Source organism: Pteropus medius, unplaced genomic scaffold (genome assembly GCF_902729225.1).
Source record: "Pteropus medius unplaced genomic scaffold, Ma_sr-lr_union100, whole genome shotgun sequence".
Classification (NCBI taxonomy): domain Eukaryota; kingdom Metazoa; phylum Chordata; class Mammalia; order Chiroptera; family Pteropodidae; genus Pteropus; species Pteropus medius.
In genome coordinates, this window is record NW_024354502.1 from 11,634,172 (window position 1) to 11,654,610 (window position 20,439).

Here is a 20,439-nt window from a genome sequence, read left to right on the forward strand (position 1 = left end):
ACTCCACCACTCCTCCCATGGTTATTGTAGTAATTTCTCAAGCTTCTTTAAGATTTTCCAACAATTCTGATGTTACATCTTCAAAAATTATTAGACTTGTTATATTCACAGAATGAAAATTTTTTCAGGACCACAAAGACCTGTGTTATTTGTTGGTTTATTTCAACTATTACCTGATGAGAACCTATTTCTTCCAGAGTTCATGATTCAACTTCACATAGTTTGCTGCTCAAATAGAATGCCTTCAAATAGCCTATTTTGACTATTGTATCTACATTTTAAAAGAAGGATCTCTCTCTCTCTCTCTTCTCTCTCTCTCTCTCTCACACACACACACACACACACACACACACACACACACACACACTGAATGATCATTTGTTCATGCACTCATTTTTTTCATTGACTGCCCATCCTTTGTCAAACACTAGTCCTTTATGCTAGCAGTCTTTAGTGAAAGATGACACAATCTCTGACCACATGAGGAATGATTTACATGAATTACTTACATATACTAAAAAGTTCAAAGTTTGAATAAATGTACCTTTAACAATAACAAAAATATAATTCATAGACTCAATTATAGATGTCACATTATTGGAGAAAAAGCCCAGGAGACTTTGGAGAGGACTAAGGCATGTTGGACTTCTGATCCGTGTTCTTGAGAGAGAAATAGGGTAATAGTTTTAAGTGCTAGAGTTTGGGAAAGAGACAGGCCTGGGTTCAAGCCCTGTTTTATCAATTATTAGCCATATCTCCATGAGTAGTTAGTTAACTTAACCTATTTAAGTTTTTCCTCATCTGAAAAATTAAATGGCCATAAGATTTTTCTACTTGATATACATGAAAACTATGAAAGGCACTTAACTCAGTGTCTAGACTAGGACATGCACTTCCAAAATCATTTTGGAACATCTTTCTTATCTTGGTCGTAAGAATGTATCCTCCTGCTTTGTTGCCCTTCATTCACAGACAAGAATATGTTGACTAGAGATACAATAGAAATTTAGAATTTTAGTTTAGAGTAGGGATAGTGACTTCTGTTCAGATTGGATCATTAGTGGAAAATCTGGGTCCTGGTAGAATGTGAGGATTAAAGGAAACTAAAAATTTCCACTTTCCCATTTTTTTATATCCTTTTTTTCCCAGTTAAATTCTTGGTACACAAAAAGATAACCAATGTTGTAAGTATCTTTTTCTTTGTTTGTCATTCCAAGAGGAAGCAAATACAAATCTTGGATTACTAGGAGACCTAATAAATGATCCTTCAGGAATCAGGCCTTGATATTGACTAACCCAAATTTAGGCTGCTCTCTTCCATGGGAAGGAAAAAAATGGTATTGTTCCCACTCCACTCTTGGCCTTGTTTATTGTAGGGCTGTATATCAGCATTACAAAGCAGCATTTTTCTTAGTCCTAACCTGTTTGAAAATTGTACCAACAGCTCTATATTGTCTAGAGGTGGTTCATGATTTCAAATGAGTCTTGCCATTAGATCATTTTCTTATACTACAAATTTGTCCTGTACATTTGAATCAGGAATGAAGACACGTTTTGATTTATCATCACATTTAGTATGTATGATTGATTTTTGTGAGGCTTTTTTTTTTCAGATTTTAATAGGAATACAAGCCCAAACAAGGTATACTGTAGGTTCTTCTCTGATTTAGTGAAAGCTAGACTCCAAAGCAGTTTATTTAAAAGGCCAAAATTAAATAAACATCATGGAAATGACCTCCGTCACTCTAACTAATAGAAATTTCTCTTTCCTACTGGGCAAACTTTACTCATTCCTTTTTATATAATCTGTCTCATCTGAGGTTCTCTACCTCCATCACCTCGCTCTCCACTTCATTATTCCAAAATAAACTGTAGATATGGCCTAGACTTAATACTTAAAAGCACTCTTTTTCCCCTTCAAGATTTACTCTAAAAACTTTAAACCCCTCACAACAATTTTTAAATTCCTCTGGAATTTACAGATGAGGAACCTGAAGCTTAAAATATCCATTGTTGTTTCCACACCACCTTGTTAGTTAGTCACTGCCAGGGCTTATTTGGAACCTGAGTGTCACCCCTATACTGTGTTGCCAAAAACAAGTGCTTTTATCCCTAATGCATTGCAAGTCGTGAACTTTCATCACAATATACTATAAAATAAATATTCAAACGTTAGACTTAGCTATTATACCACTGATCATTAGTCTGTTCTGTAACACAATATATAGAACAAGATCATTCACTTTTTCCTGGGCTTTTGACCTTGAGACAGGGAAAAATAGAACAAAGCTCTCTATACTTTTTATTTTTTTAATTAAATTTGTTGGGGTGATGTTGGTTAATAAAATTGTATAGGTTTCAACTGTATAATTCAATAACATATTACATGTGTATTGCATTGTGTATTCACCACTCAAAGTTAAATTTTTTTCTGTCACCTTACGTTTGACTTCCTCTACCCCATCTACCTCTCTCCTCCTCCTTTACCTCTGGTAACCACTAAACTGTTGTCTGTGTCCATGAGTCTCTGCTTGTTTGTCAAACATGTTTGTTACTTTCAGTTTTATATACCATATGTGAGTGAAATCATATAGTTCTCAACTTTTTCTGTCTGATTTACTTCACTTAGCCTGATAATCTCAAGATCCACCTGTACTTTTTAAATTAGTACATCTATCAGGAAAAAAAAAATTGAGCATGCATTGTAAATATATGTTTCTTTTCTTAGGTTTATTCATTTATGAAGTATATACACACATATGCATATATCTAATACGTAATAACATAGTACATAATATAAAATATAGTCATAATGTCAACTGTATTATAGAGTATATGACTACATAATAGATATCAATAGTAATAAACCATGTGCACTCCATATGTAATATAGAGAGTACTGGTTCTAAGTTTTGTGAACTTAATTTATAACTTTAGCTACTTAAGTTATAAAATATCCTGACTCTCACTGACATAAAGGAGGGTCTGAAGGGATGGATATATTATAAAGACCACATAAAGGAAAAACAAGATGTTTTTGTCTCTTACCCCTCATCTCTTATTTGGACTTTAATGATCTGAAACAGATTTTTGATGTGCTTAGAATTTAAAATAGCAAGATATATCTTCTCTAGAATAATTTCATGGTCTTATTGTCATAAATCCAGGCTTACATAAGAAATAACATACCAGTTACTTATTTATTGCCAAGGAAAACACCTTAGTAAAATCTAAGGTACCCCAGCACTGCGTTTGTTATGTACAGTATTTACTGATACCTAATTAACTTATATCCCAAAACTCTAGATTACCAACCCTATCAACCAATTATATAATTGTATATTTCTCATTAATTTATTATAGAGCATACATCACAGAATCATATAACTTAAAAATAATCATTCCATGATGCTTAATTAAAAGTATCACGTTAATACTGCTTTAAAAACTATCCAAGTTAAATTTATGGTGGCTCTGCTCTGTGGTACCTACTTTTCTCATACTGAGCAACATTTTGTTTCTATAATGGAGTAGAATCAGAATATTTTCTAGATATTTGCAGAAGTGAAATGATTTCAGTGACGTACTGCTAAACTACTCTCCAAAATAAAGGAGAAAAAAAAAATAGCCCTAATTCGTGGCATGTTCCAATTTTGTGGCCCACACTACTAACCTGCTGTCACTGAACCTGGAGTTGTGAAGTGATGTGTAGAATTAGCCTCGAAAGCTGATACCAGGATGCACCAGCTCACCACTGGGTGGTTCTTCTATTAATTATCCTTCACAGATTTTTAATAGCTTAGTTTTATCTCATTGTATTTTTCATCAAATGCTTTGGAGAGTGAGGTGAAACTTAAATCAATTATAAAGAAACATTTTTTTAAAGAATCCCAAGTTTTGTGTAACTTGCTTATTATTTCTTCATGGGTTGCTTGTTCTGTAAACATGTTACGTAAATTTAAACAGAGCAAAAAAAACCTCCTGATATATGTGTATTTTCTAGCAAAATGCACAAAAATGGGGACTTATTGATGCATGCTAACTGTATTCATAAATTTATTTTTAATTTAATCCACCATTCCAGGATTATTTAAGGTTAAGTAATTGTTTAAGCTATTTAAACATGATTGAAATCAAAGATGAAACAAATGGTGTAATATAAAACTATTGAAATTATTTTAAAATATATTGATTATTATAACCCCCTGCCTTTGCAGTAATAATGAATAATATGGTTTAAACAATGAATTTTAGACAACTCTTTTAATATATTGTACAACATAATAGCACTTAGCCTATTAATATATGATTTTCAATTTATGATTATTCAAATATTACATTTATTGATATTTACTTTGCTTTAAAAATCTATAAACATAAATTATACCTAAAGGAAGTAGAATATCTTCAACTGAACAAATTCAGTGGAAAACGTTTGGTTATAGGCAATTGTTTCCAACAAATAGAGTTGAAAATGCTATGATATGGATCAGAAGTTTGCAGACTGATTTACTGAGAGCAGCAGGTGGCTAACAAACTTAGAAGATGATGTCCCTGAACAGTGTGCTTCTTCTCTAGGTTAGGTTTTAATTTTCAAAGGAAACCAAGTGTATAAGTAGTGAGTCTGACATGGACTGAGTTGCAAATTTCATCAGCAAATTAAATATAAATCTGATAAGGCAGTAAACAAATCACATATTAAACATTGTGCATACTATTTTTAGCATAAAATGTAATATATATTTTAAATCAGTATAATTTCCAAATGAATATCTATGCAATAAGGATTTGCTTTGAACAAATAACTTATTGACTCACAGCAGTGACTTATTTGGGTAAGAAGCATGATGGAAGAAGGAAGAATGTTCTGTCTTTATAGTGCAAACTGAAAGGATAGAAATCAAAATCCAGATTCTGTCTCAATTTTTATCACTATAGGGTGTAAGTATTATGTTTTTTTTTTTTTGAATTTTACTTTTCTAGTCACATTCTTTACTAATTAAAATAAAGGAAAACTTTAAATGATTAAACCATTTGAGTTACTTCTGGAAAAGGAAATTTTTTTATATAGGCAGTCAAAATTATTATTGAAATTAGATCTTACTTGCTCTGCATTATGATTCAAACAATTATCTTGGATGACTTTTAGTGTTTATGTGGATTATGATCCTTCTGACACTCTAGTAAGGTCTGCCTGACACTCGTGCTCATTCTCTATATAAAGCTGATGCCGAAACTTTTAAGTTTCGGGGAGAGTGTACCTTCCAAAACATAAGAATCTTGAGCATAGGATTTCAAGCAATACTAGCGAACAGGGGATATGGGACTGTAGAGAACCTGAAGGAGAAAGAGATGGGAAGATGAGAGTTATGGCCTCATGGAAGAGAAGAGAAGTGGGTGTTTTTCATGGTTTCTGCAACATCTTTGGTACAACTCCCTTGTCTGTCTTAGATATTTTTCTTAAAAACAAATATAACTGAACGATATTTTTCATGTTATGTAGTAATTCTTATGAAATTTATGAATATCATAGATTACAAGCAAAGATTTTATTTTTTTAGAATTTAATTTTTAATGATTTTATTATTTTTAAAAAATTATAGTTGACATACAATATTATATTTGTTTCAGGTGTACAAAATAGTGATTAGATATATACATACTTTACAAAGTGACCACCTCTATAAATCTAGTACACATCTGGCACCATACATAGTTATTATAATATTATTGACTACATTCCCTATGCAAAGATTTGAAATAAGCACAAAAAGAAGTGAGAAGTAGTACTATTTTCAGTTTTATATTTAATTGTATTTCCTCACCAATTAAGTGAGCTCAGGTTTAAGGGACTCTGTCCAAGGACTTGCAGCTCTCCTTGTTCCTCATTAACCTTGGCATGAAAAAAGGGCCCTGCAGTCCTCAGAACCTACTGCTAAGTTAATGCCCTTAATTAACTTGTGTATCTTATTACGAAAATAACAGTGTTATGCTGGACTCTACCTTCTGCTGAGTCTCTTCTAGCTGCTTCATAGAAAAATCTTCTTTCCTCTGCAATTCAAGCAGAATATTTCTAGGGCCAACTTTTCCAGCCCAGATGTTTCCAGTGAAAACCCAGAAGCTAAGATGATAACCCATATCTCGATCTCTGTCTTTCTTTCTTCTTTTTTCCCAGTAGATAAAACTTTAAAGAATAACTGATGTTTCCAAAGTGATTCATGTTTCTAAAACTTAGTTTAGTTAGCAAGTGATATCTGCATCTTCCATACAGTTACAATCTCAGATTCTTTTAACATTTTTCTCAGTAGCCACTTCTAGAATTTATCAACAACAAAACAATTTTAAATACAATTTTAAGCAGTAGTTTTCTGTTAATGAATCAATAGTATAATTTAACACAAAATAAAAATCATGCATCTTGCTTTGAGTTCCCTAGGGATATGAGCCTTTGTATATATTTTTACTATCAGTTTGTAAACTGTTTGGATTTTTAACCATTATAAATATCTTTGGGGAGTCATGAGTAGATTCAGTGCTATGTATTGTACAACATTAACGTTGCCTTATGTAATTTCTTGAATAAATTCGCTAATTTTCAGACCATTATTGCGTCACCATTTTTCATGCTAGCTATAGTGTGATTCATTAGTTATAATCAAGAATACTGATAAATCATTTATTAAAGTCTATATTATCTTCAATATGTTTATTTTGAACTCTTTTTGATTGTATAGGAGTTTTTTTAGTCAGTGGCACTGAATTTTTAGATTTTAAAACCAACCGTAGAGTAGAAGTATAATTTCGGCTCTTATTTTTTAAAGAACTGAAGCCATTTGAAGATGTCGGGTTACACGTATCACTAGGGAAACTTCTTCTTTAGATTTATGAACTAGTTTTAAAGTAGAAACAGTACCTAAGGAGACATTTAACTTTAAAATTGCAATATAAATAATTCCATGTTATTTGTTATCAACTAGCATCTTTAAGTGTATCATTTTACTTACACATGTTTATGACATAGAGATTGAAATGGAAACAGATGAAGTGACATGTTCCAGATTATATATCAATATTCAACAAAGTGAAACTTAATTCAGGGGCTTTATTACCTGTATTTCTCTGCATTATCTTGGATTAGAGATTATATTTTTTCTTGTTGGTTTGAAAGAAATAAAGAAACTCCACAGAGCAATGAAAATTATAATATTTTGTACAAAATGTTTTATAAATATATTTAAATTTTATCATAAATATAGATGTTTTATTAAACCTTTTGCTGAAAATATTTTTATTTAAAAATTTTTTTAAAACCTTTTTATTTGAATTTATTTTATTAAATTGATTGGGTTGATAAAATTATATAGGTTTTGAGTGTATAGTTCAGTAATGCGTTATCTATATATTGCATTGTGTCTGTACCATCCAGTCAAATTTCCTTCTGTCACCCTGTATTTGACCCCCTTTATGCTTATCTACATCTCCTCTCCCCTCTTTCTTTAGTGGTTACCACTAAACTGTTGTTGTGTGTGTCTCTGAGTCTCTGTTTGTTTGTCTTGTTTGTTGCTTTCAGTTTTATATCTCACATGTGAGTGAAATCATATAGTTCTCCACTTTTTCTGTCTGACTTATTTCACTTAGCATGATAATCTAAGGTTCATCCATGTTGTCAGAAATGGTAGTATTTCTTTTGTTATGGCTGAGTAATATTAGCTGAAAATATGTAAAGCTCAGGATGTGTTCTAATGGAACACACAATATCTGATGTTCAAAACTAGCAAATATTAAGAAGAAAGTAGTTTACTAATTAAAAACAAAACAAAGAAAATTAGATTATGATTTTCAAAAGTTTTTTAAGTAAATAGTAATGAAATTTATTTAAAAGAAGATCGTGTTCCCATTAATGTGAATTTTCGGTGGAATTTTAATGTTTTAATTAAAGCATTTCCATATCAGTAAAAATGTTCATTTTATAAAGAACAGTGAGTTCAATTTAAAGGAATTGTTTTCAGGTCATTAAAATACTCTGCTTACTAGGTAAAAGTGGCTGATATTTTTCTTTAGTGATTTCATAATAGGGAAAACAAAATGAGGAAATTCAATTTAGTTTTTTATTTACGATATGTTGAAAAATGTGTATTATTATTAGTCTATTACTTCATCCTTCAGCCAAGACGAGAACTGTTTTATTAAAAAAAAAAAGTTTTACATTCTACATATTTAAACTTGGAGTACTTAACTCTATTTTATTACATCTAAAATTAGTAGTTGTTTTGAAGTCAATAATATATAAGGAAGAAAATAGAATTAAAAAAAGAAAAAGCTTCCAATTTTAGTTGTGAATATTGTAATGTTGGTTATTGTCATACGTAAATATTTTCTTTCATCTCTTTCAACATTATGTATAACTAAAAATTCTCTTATGACTATAATAAAATTATTTATTAATAACCTCATTGTGTGTTTTCTAATTTGCTATTTGAATAATAGTGGATGATAATCGTATGGCCAAAATTATAATTCATAAATATTTATGAGTTGTTCTAAATCCATGTTTTGGTAACTTTTAGATTATAAACCGCCTCATATTACTGTCCTAGGATGACAGATGGAGATACTTTTTTTTTGGACTGAAGCAGAAGAGCTAAATATTCTTTTTTCAATAGAAATTGATGTTACAGTTTCTATTTAATCCAATTTTCAGAAGTTTGTTTAAATTGGACTCCATAGTATTCTGTAGTTCTAAGACAGATTGGTGACCAAGATAGACAAGCTCTCTGCTTGAATGGATCTCATTTTCTAAAGGCTTGGTTTTTTAAATTAATAAATTAATAAATAAAAGAATTTCAAAAACTGAAAATATACGACTATTAAAAGCACAATGTGCCAGAGTGGGGAAGGCCTACTTTTGATCACAATGTAATATGGTCATATGAAGAATAAACGTTGAATGAAAGATGAGGTTAGATAACCAGAGGATCATGTATTCCAAACTTAACCAGAGAAATGGTATTCCAAACTTAGTGAATGATACATACAAAGGCCTTGTGATGGCAAAGAGTTTCCCATGATTAAGGAAGAAGAAATTTCATGTGACTAGAGTTCATATGAGATGAAGGAGGAGAGGAGACAAAGACTAGAATTTCCAGACTTTGTAAGGCCTGGGTAAAGAGTCCCAATTTAATTCTAAATTTAATGAGTAACTAAGCATGGTAGTGACGTGTAAGTTGGAAAAAGAACATTGTGGCTACTGGGTAAGGAGCAGTTTGTAGGAGTGCTGAGTAGAATCAGATGAGAGTATTACAGGGTCTAAGTGAGATCATGGGAACCTGGCTAGTATCATAGAGCAACAATAAAGAAAATGAATGAATTCAGGATGCAGTTTAGAAGCAGAAGAAGGAGATTTGCAAGGAGTTTTGCAAAAGGACTGGGCTTCTGGGAGTGAGGAGAAAGAGAATTTCAAAGATGACTTTTCAATCTTCGAGCAACTGGTGTATGATGGTGCTATTTGATGTGATGTATTTGAAGAATAGAGGAAGAAAATACTTGTAGAGGAGACATGGGAAGTTCTGAATTAGACATACTGAGTTTGAGACACTTATTTGAAACCCAAGTGTAAATGTTGAGTTGATGATTCAGATATACTAGATAGCATTGAAAATGAGGTAGCATTTCACATAGGCAGTAAGAAACTTGTTTTAGTCTCTTCTTTGGTGTACTGCTGCATGATACCCAGCATACTGCCTCAGTTTCTTCTGTCATTAAGCATTTCTTTCTAACAGTTGTTTCAGTAGTTTTTGATGTCTGCAGAAGGGGTTCATACTACATGGATATTTTACTCTAATTGCCTCTGCTGCTTGAGTACTGTTAGTTTTGGCAATGTGTGGCTCCAAAAATGTTTCTTTTGCTCTGGATTTAAGACATGGCAGATAATTAGAGGTGGAGTATATACTTCCTGATGCCCAATGTTAAGTATGAACCGTATAATGTTTGGAGATATTTTCTCTCTTAATTGTCTATAAAAGCTCTCCTAGGATAACACTGTCATCTCCCTTCAGGATCTCAAGAACATCACTGGCTGTTTTCTATTCTCTCTTGCCCTTTCTTTACATCCCCTCCACTCAGCTATCACTGTTCTTTACACTGGCTTCTCCTAAGACCTCATGTGTGTTACCAGCCTTTGCTTGGTATTTGAGAAGACTCACCTTCAAAGTATAAGGAACAGTTCTTTCAGGGTTCCCAGCTCTGGAAATAACAACGCCATATGCCTTGCCTGTACCATGGACAGACGAGATACAGGGACAACTACTTAGGTAATAAATGCTGCTACCACAAGAAGACTACTTATCTCCTTTATGTCCCTTTTATGCAAATAATTATAAATGCCACCTGTTTTATCAAGTCTTACTCTGAACTTGAAAATTAAAGGATAGATAACATTATGCCCTTCTCATCTTTAAATTTGTTTTTGCAGCAACCTAGGATATAGAAAAATGATTTTAACATATAGTTAACACTTGAATATTACACAAATCTGAAACTCAAGTAATAAATTAGGATTGAAGTTATAGACTTGGGAGTCAACATAATATGGATAATATGTAAAGCCTGGAGACTTAGTGAGATCATTTAGTTTGAGTGCATACTTAGAGAAGATGGTGGCCCATGACTAAGTCTCAGGAGAATGGACTGAAATATTTTGTAGTAGAGAAAGTAGGTAACAATTTACAGTAATAATGATGGGCTAATGGAACAGAAGGAAATTTGGAGTGCAGAATGATAGGATCCTACAAAGTGTTTCTCAAAGAAGACATGGCAAGTTGTATTGATGTTGCTGAGAGGTTGGATAATAGGATGAGAAGGGAACTTGGCAAAGTTGGAGTTGTTTATTTACTTCTTGTTGCAAGGAACTGTTATGGGAGATAAAACTTATAATGTTTGGTATGGCAGATAAACAAATTCCATAAAGTGTAAAATATATTATGTGGTTATAAGTTTTTGAAGGAACATAATTCAGGAAAGGTGATAGACATTCCAGGGAGGAGACAAATCTTTAAATATTATGATCAGGGCAGCCCTTACACCGACAAGGTGTGGCTGGGAAAATGAGTGAGAGAGGCATGTAGAAATCTCTGAGTAGGTGTCCCAGGATAAATGATGACTAAGTGTTAAAGTGTTGGCCACCTCTAAAGTCACTGAAGTGGAATGGTTGGAAGCCTATAGGGCATGAGTTGAAGAGAAAAAGTTAAATGAGGAAATGAAGACAATTCGTGCATAGAATTATTTCCAAAATTGTCACTTTGAGGGGAAGCAAAGTAAGGAATGGGGCAGTTACTAAAGGAAAACACTGCATGATAACTTGTATGATCTTTCAATAAGAGTATAAATAGTTTGATTAAAATGAAATATTTTTATTTAATGAGAGTAAAAATAAATAATACATAATAAAATTTAAAATAATAAGATCCCTGAAATATTTTTGTTAATCTGTTTCAAGTCATTCAGGTAAATGTTCCCCAAATCTCCTTTTGTAGTCATGACAATGAAGAATATTTACACTTGCAATATTATAATATCCAAACCTTATTATTAAGTAAATGAAATAAACTTTGACAAGTTACCAGAAACAGATCCCCAAACTTATGTTACATGAAAAATGAAGTTTAGAGTGAAGTCCTGAAATCATCACCCCTTTCCACAGTTTTTATTGACATATCATCTTGTCACATTTGCTCTTTTCCTTGATGGGAAAAAGTGATGACTTTTCTTGAAGGTTAGGTGTTGACATTTAATGCAATTCAGCACACATTTACTGAGCACCTGTTATATGCTTGTGCTATAAGCGCTGTGAAGAATTTCAGACGAATGACTGACCTTCAGGAAATTATAATATACTTCAGTGGCCAAAGTGGTTGCAGTCATGTCTTTATCACAAAGGCAGCATTTTTGTTGAAGTGAATATATGAGAGCTTGAAATTCTTCATATATGTATTTACATTGTATGCGGTGTAGATAGTAGGTGGCCAAGTGGCTTATGAATTCTAAGTATAAAACTTTTTGTGTGTGTAAAGTCAGTAATGGAAAAAGATTCAGACAATAAAATTTAGAGATTGCACATAGGGCTTTTAAGAAAAAATAATTCACTTTTAGCTTGAAAAATAATGTAATATCTCTATAGAAAACCTTTACTTTTGGCATAAAGTAGAGACTTGAGATGCTCATGTACTGTGGCAGAGACCCAAGATATTCATTTTAGAATTATCACCAAGTTTGTTTACAAAATTACCTCATTCAAGAATTAGACATAGAATGGGCAATGCTTTGTCTATCCAGGCTATGTACTGTTCTCACTGAAAGCAGTAGGTGGAATAAAATAACACTTAGAATAGCCTTCCATGCTAATGTAGCCAGTATTACCAACAGCATGTTTTTCAGTGTAAGTCAGAAATACAGCATTGACTTAGCAAATCATCAGCTTCAAGAGCCTTACCACATTTTGAGTACATTGTAGGAATATTGTTAGTCTTTTTCACTTTTAATGTTGAATCTTTGAAAAATTGTTGAAATGAAATAGGAAGATGACTATTTGAAAATATGCAGCCCCCCCCACACATACACACACTTCCTCACTCCCACCAAATGTTACAGCACTGTTGCTAGCTTTACTCTTGCAGAATTTTGAATTGCTAAAAATGAGACAGTATAGTTCTACCTCAAATTATACAGTTGTAAGAATAGTTAATATGGTTCTCTGTACAAAGTATTTCGATATTTATGAGATGTTTGGATTGGTTCACATGCCTGTCGCTTTACATTTAAAATGCCTATTTATTTGAACCAATTGCCTCTTAGACAACTACATTCAGAGAGCAGTCATTATGGGACACAAGTCATGAATCTAAAAATGATTTCATAGTTTCAAAAGCTTAAAGTAAATATATAGATATGTACAAATATATATTTTTAAAATGTTTCTTCTTTAATTTTTAACACTACTCTGTAATGCTTGATATGAACATAATCTGGTTTTGACATGTGAATTTTACATCACTGGAAGAGTTGGCTAATTTTTTAATGTCATTTTCTTATTTAAGACGTGGCGGTATTGTTGTTCCTGATACATTACCTCTGAACTCTGGTGGCAAGCTTATAAATCAAATCACCAACCACACATAATTTATTTCCATAGGTAACTAAGTGTGCAGCGTGGAATGCAAATATGCTTTGAATAGTAATTTCACATCTTAAATTTAGTAGGTTTTAAAGTTTACAGAATAAATCAAGATTTCTGTTGTTTTATTTCATTCCCTCTAATCAATCATGTTACATGTGGTCATGCAAGCCAGATATGTGCATTATTACTCAGATATATGACTTCTAAGATGTATAAACTTATGTTACTTCACTTTAGAAATCTTATTTAAATGTTTATTTTGAATTTTTTGTTTTGCATTAAAATTGAGGGTAATTTCTTTAATGAAGCATTCTTATTTTTATTTTTTTCTAGAGATAACTGATTGTATCTACTGTTAAAAAACAAATCCTCTCATGAGATCATTTGGTTATTGAGAGTTTTTTGTAAGATAATGAGATGTGCTATAATGTTGGTCATTATGTGAAAATTCTGTAATGCGAAACAGTGTGATCCTTTCTGTGTCATTTACCCTATTATATCATATGGATATGAGTATAACATTAACTTATATAATCACTGAAAATAGATTCCTCAATCGCAATTGATGTGATTGATGTGGATTATAAACAGCAAAGCAATATTCTAACTGCTTCCCTTAAAATTTTACATTCCTTCCTAAGCTCATTTCGAAAAATGAGCTAGCATCAAATCTTCCTTACTTTAAAACCTTTGTACAACTGAAAATGTCATCATAAAAACATGACATGTAAATGTGCCATAGTATATAGCTTACCCTTTTATTTTTGAGATCTTCATATTTATTAATCTGCTTTTGTGTGTATTGTGTTTACATGTTTCTCATTCTTAAAAAAGTAATCATTCTTTTCACTTAATCTGTCAACATTATATAAAAGCCAATTCTATACTGAGCAGTGAATGGCTCATTGTTAATATTAACACAACTGATCTGCATATTAGTAGCCCTAGGTACTTTGTTTAAGTAGAAGAGAGACAATGAAAGACAACTCAGTAGTCAGGGATATCTGCGATAGTAGGCTACCAAGTATTTTGCCTGCTGCTGTCACATGTCTCTGATCATTTTGGAGAGCTTGGACACGAACAGAAGTCAAAATGCACATGACTTCTCTAAGACTTCTAAATCATTAAATGCTAACTCAACAAATTTTATAGAGAAAATTCAAATTTGTAGATCTCGAAGATCATTAAATCAACTCAGTTTAAATATTTATTCTCATGATTGGTTTTCTGACAGAAAGTAAAAAGTGAAAGCTGACACAAGACAAGGAAGAAGAACCTTGCCAAATCTTTCATGGTTTTTATTTTCCTGCTGTCATGTTAATATTGTATCATAAGGATAATGCCTATCTATTGAATCTACTCGACATTTAAAATCATTAGAATAAATGAGATCAGGTGTATTAAGACATTATACAAAACTGAAAGGAATACATAAATGTTGACATTTAATCATCTTGCTTTTTAATCCAGAGTTTCCTTTTGGAAAAATATTGTATAAAGTTCTAAAACGCTGCTTTTTAAGACTTGGATATAACTTTGTAAATTTTTCTGCACAGTAAGAAACTTTTTGTAGAAATGCCTTATGTATTTATTTCATGCCACTTTTCTACCAATAAGGATTGCAGTTACATCAAAATATATTATGGTGCATGACCCATGGTGGGCATTATTTCAGAGTTGCCTTATTTCCCTAGGAAGACTGTCTTTCCTCTTTGGCACATTGTATAATCATGGCTATAAAAAAAAGAGAGAAAGATAAAACTTTATAAGATGTAGACTTGTTTTCAAAGAAATCATGGAGGTATTCTGAAACAATATTGTGCAATTGTCTACATCAGTTACTGTCTCTGTACCATTTGGTTATTGCTGCTAAGGTATGTGTGACACACACTCTAGACCCATGCTGATTATTGATAGGATTGAATGCACACCACTAAGCAATAATGAGTAATAATTTTTTTTTTTAGGCAAGGTAACCCTTGGTCGACTTCACAAATTGCAAGGACCTTGTCAGCTTACAATCTCTTATTTTTTATTATTTATTTATTTTTTACACTTACAGCCCCTGGTCTTCCTAGGTGGTCTCCCATCCAAGTACTAACCAGGCCTGACCCTGCTTAGCTTCCAAGATCAGAAGGGATCAGGCTTGTTCAGGGTGGCATGGCCGTAGACAATAATGAATAATAATTTGTCCCACTATTCTGAAACAGTCTTGAGTCATATCTTTAAGCAGTTATGAGTGATAAATTAAAAATTTTCATGATTCTCGAAATAACTACAAATAATTTATTTTAAATTTCTGGAATACTTACCCTGATTATTAGCACAGGATATTCACACTTCATTCATTCATTCATTCATTCATTTTTGTTTTCAGTTAAGACAATTGGGTAAACATAACACTGTGGGATTTAATTGTTCAACACTCTAGGTTTTAAAAGGTAAATTCAAAAATAAGAAAAAACAACTGTTCATGTATTTTTGACAAGATTTAGCAAAGAATATACTGACCTATTATATGGTTGATTTTGATATCTGTAGCCAATTGGCACTTTTGCTCCTGAATTCCACAACACAACCAAACATAAATTAGGATTATTTTATGCCACAACATATATTAATCACATTCTTTATACCAGAACTGTTTAGACTTTGAGGATAGATTAGTGAATATGTAAAAATTCTTGCCTCCTAAAGCTTACATTTCAGGTAAAAGGTAATTATTACTTATATAATACATAAGTAAATGGTTAACTATATTTAGGTGATAAGTGCTAACAGGGAAACAATAGAACAGGGTAGAAGGTGTTAGATCTGCATGGTTGGGGCGAGGTGTGTAACAATTCAAAATATAGTAGTCAGGGTCAGTCTGAATGACACAATGTACCTGAGCAAAGAGAAGTATGCAGCTGCATAAGCAATAGGAAATGCTTTTGAGGGTGATGGAATCAACACTCCAAATGTTCTGAAGAATTACTTCAAGAAAAGATTTGTTTGTTTGGTTATATAACACTGAAAATTAAGTTCAATCAGTTATTTAAAGTCAGGCAAAAGCAAGTTATTTGCGAATTTTCCAAATACTTTAGTATAAAATGAAAAAGCCATGAAAAAACAAAACTTTTCATGTAAAGATAATCTTTTTGAGACTTACAGAAAAAACTTAATATTTAGTATTTTCATTTTCATTTTTTTTAAAAGAAGATTAATATGATGGCATCAGTGTTTCCTGCTGGCCATAAGCAACATTAAGTTGGTTTTAGCGTATAGAGGAACATGGAAATAGTTGTGTTTTTTTTTTCATATTAGGTATGTGTTCTCTGAACCACAATCCAAGTTTCCAGTGTCTAGTTCAGATGCTAGAAGAAATCTTCATTGTATAATATATAAATTATTCAAATAGGCAGGTTTATAATTGCCTTACTTGATAGTTAAATTTGCTTTATGATTTTTGTTTCAGTTAAAGCAATGTGATCAGTGATATTAATTTAGAAATTATAGGTTAGAATAGAATTAGACTTTAGTGGCATATATGGCATCAACTTTACATATTTAAGAACATCCATTTAAAAGAGTTAAACTTACTTCAATGATCCAAAGGTTATGTTAGGACAGAAAGATAAAAAATAATGTAAAACACTATGCTTGAAGTTAGTAAAATTATTCAAAACTGTACAGTTATGTCAAGAAGGATTGAGTAACTGGTATTTGAAGTATAAGTTTGGATAACTGCAATAGGGATGTTTCAGCAGACATTCAAACAAGCATCAAAAGGAGGATGATCTAAGTGTTCTAAGAGCTTTTTTAGATTTTTAATTGAACAAAGATTTAGAAAATGCAAACACTCTAACTTTGTACCTAGACTGTTTCTCTGCCTTTGGAGAATAATAAGACATGTAGACAATACTAGGTGATTTTGAGATAATTACTTAAATAATAGAGGCAATATAAAATGTGTGATCAAGAAGAAGGAGAAATGACATTTGAGATGATTCTTTTAGGTTAAGTAGCAATTTGCCAAGCTGCTTCAGCAGGAGCAACATTTCAGAAAGAAAACAGCATAAAAAATATAGAAAAAATAAAATGCAAGGGCTGTTTGGAAAGAAAGCAGAGACAAGGAAATGAGTTAAGAGAATGATGAAATTGTGCAAATCAGTAATTTTTGAGCTTTGGTAACATACATGGGACACATTTGTGTTCATGTATTCACAGTTTTATGCCAGTTCCAAAGCATTAGTGCTAACTCCAACATTTTTTTTTTAAATCAAGAAAGCATATAAGAATTCACTATATTTTCTATAAAGGTAATTATTTTAAACTTTGACATTTTCATTATTAGTAGTAAAACGTTAGAACATATTGTACAATTATATTTATACCTCGTCTCTCAATAGTTAGGCCATTGTACCATGTCTCTAAGTGGTAATAGGGTCAAAACAGAAAAAATTACAATCATTTGTGGATTTATTCAGTGGAGCTTATTAAGTGTCTACTATATATTAGGCACTGTTCTAAAGACAGAAATACTCTTTTAAAGGGAGGTTAAATTCCCACTGAATATTGAAATTGAAAAGAAAAAGGAAAATAAACTTTGCTGTCCCATGTTTCATATTTCCAATAAAATTCTTCTGCTCTCTTATAAAACTTCTGAGTTTCCTCCAAAGACTATCTATCTCAAAATATATCTCAGATATTAATTTTTCCCATTATTTTTCTTTGCTATTATAGATTGTTGAGAGCAAGATTCCTCTTTTTATCTTATATTTTTAGTGTCTAGTCTATAGGAAACACCAAACGAAACATTACTGATTAGAATAACTGCTGAACATAAAATGAAGGAATTTAGAGTAAGTAAACTTATGTAAATAAAAATATTTACTCTGATTATTTATTTATTTATTTTATTCCAAGGATACATGACTTAATATGCGGATATCTTCCTTGCCTTTTCACATCTCTGTGGTTGTATAGTCGTATTTTCCCAATTTTATATCATGGCTTTGTTCTCAAAGAGATTTTTATTTTTTAATCCAAAGTTAAGTCTAGGGGAGTTCTTTCTCTGTTGCTTCTTCTAAATTATTTGAGATAGAATTACTAACTCAACACGGCTATATTGATCAGACTCTTGTTTTTTTTGTGGTTCAGACTTCCAGCATATTCCTGTTTTTGCTTTAGCTCCAGTTTTGTAATCTGTTATGAAGAATCATGTCGAACAGCAAAACATTTTTGAGAATAATTCTGTTGGGCAAAGTCCTAAAGAGTAAGGGGTATGGGGTCGGGGGTGGGGAGAGAGAGACAGAGAGACAGAAAGAGACAGACAGAGACAGAAAGAGACAGAGAAGCAGAGGGAGAGGGAGAGGGAGAGAGAATAATTTCGCAGTCTAGAGTTTCTTATACAGTGTGGTAAATGTTATGACCAAAGGTTAGTTGAGGCTATTGCAGGAGCTCTGAAGAGAAGCAGTTAACACAGTTGGGAGGATTTCTGGATATAGTCTTTGTTATGATGATACTTAACTTAAGTTTTTGAAAACTAGTTTTGTAAAATATAGAAGAGATATAGAAGGCATTTGAAGAAGAGGAAGGGTCATGTCACAGGCTTGCTGTGATGGAGCACATGTCTTTGTGAAAATTAAGAAATTTATTATAGCAAGAACAAGGTAAGGAGGGGAAGGAATTGAGGGACTGAGGTTTAAGAGATAAATGAAACTGATGTGAACTATTCTTTATGTGTTCGAGTACCACTGAAAATTTTAAACAAGAGATCGATGTGGCAGTTTAGTTTTTTAACTAAAAGTACTACATTGACAACACGTAAGATAAAGAAGCGAATTTTGTATGGAGATAATAAGCTAATTAGGAAGCTCTCGTAATAATTTTGATTATATATTTTGACAATCTGGTCTAAATCATGATTGTTCAGAATATTTATAAAGTAACAGTAAATAAAAAGAGATAAGAAGATTCCGAATGGTTCAGATATGAAGATTCTAGAGCAATTCCCATATTGCTGGATTGAAGAACATTGTAGAGATTGGCTTTGTTCACCTGGTTAGAGGCTGAATTTAGAATAACAAATCTAAGGTCCTACTGTAATATTTTTCTTTGACACTTCTACTTTTCTGCTTGACGAAAAGTTCCCAGTTCAACTTGTATCACTGTAGTTCTATTTAAAAATATACATGAAATTTAGCATTGTTCTAGAAGTTCTGGTTAAAGACATAAAATGTGAAATTGAAGAAGTTTTGTTTTTCAATATAAAACAAAGATGCATAAATCTCGGAAAGCTAGGAGAATTAAGTAAAGAACACAGAATTTAAAAAGAGACAACAAGAAAACGAGACAAAATAAATATATAAAATTAATTAAAGCGACAGGCAGAAGTTATTTTGAGGGCAAATTTGCAAACTTCAAAATGTAAAATAAAGAGGGATTATCCTAAAAAGAAATATGAAGATGCTGTGAGGAAAACTACGTAACTTCATTGAGAAGAATCAGATAAGACAGAGGTAACTGCATCAGGCTGATACTTTTCTTGTCTATTCTAATTGATTTGTGATTCTGCTGTACCAGTTATCTATTTTAAACCATGGTCCAGGCTGTTAATTCTTTCCAAACGAGTCTAATACAATTATCATCAAAATTCCAAATATCATTTTTCAGAAACTTTATAATAAGTTTGGAAACATACAGGTAGAAATGACTAAAACTTTTCAAAAAATACAATAATGAGGATGGACCTTCGTACTAGGTGGGAACATAGAAATACAAAGAGGTGCAATCATTAAAACAATATTGTAGGTATACCTGGAAACAGATACAATCAATGAAACAAAGTAGAAATTCAAGTATATATTGGAATATAAGGTTTGATAAAGCAAACATCTCCTTAAGAAATGCAAATATTTTCAATTGTACTGGGACAATTGGCAGCTGTATGGGGAAAAATTCAAACTTTATTTCATCTCTCACTTTGCACTAAAATATATCTCAAATGGATTAAATATTTAAATGCATAAAATAGAAGAAAAAATATATTGTATGTGGAAACCTGAAGATTCATTTATTTTATGAATACAAATGGACTTCATGAATACAATTTAAAATGTCCCTGTGAGATAGCACAGACATAACTACATAATAATTTTTCTGGAAAAAGATGATGTTAAAGGCAAATAAAGTGGGGGAAATAAAACAAACTCAGTATTATCAATGTAAAAATAATTTATACCAGTTGATAAAATTAATATGCTTCAAAGACAGACTGTACGAGT

General features: G+C 31.8%; 1 protein-coding gene and 1 pseudogene across 1 annotated transcript in view; one reads left to right on the forward strand and one right to left on the reverse strand.

Annotated features, from left to right (window-relative positions):
• Positions 1-20,439, forward strand: part of CSMD3 (CUB and Sushi multiple domains 3) — a 1,005,898-nt gene that overhangs the window by 297,504 nt on the left and 687,955 nt on the right. The gene's annotated exons all lie outside the window — the stretch shown is intronic.
• LOC120595781 (uncharacterized) lies at positions 15,225-15,343 on the reverse strand (annotated as a pseudogene).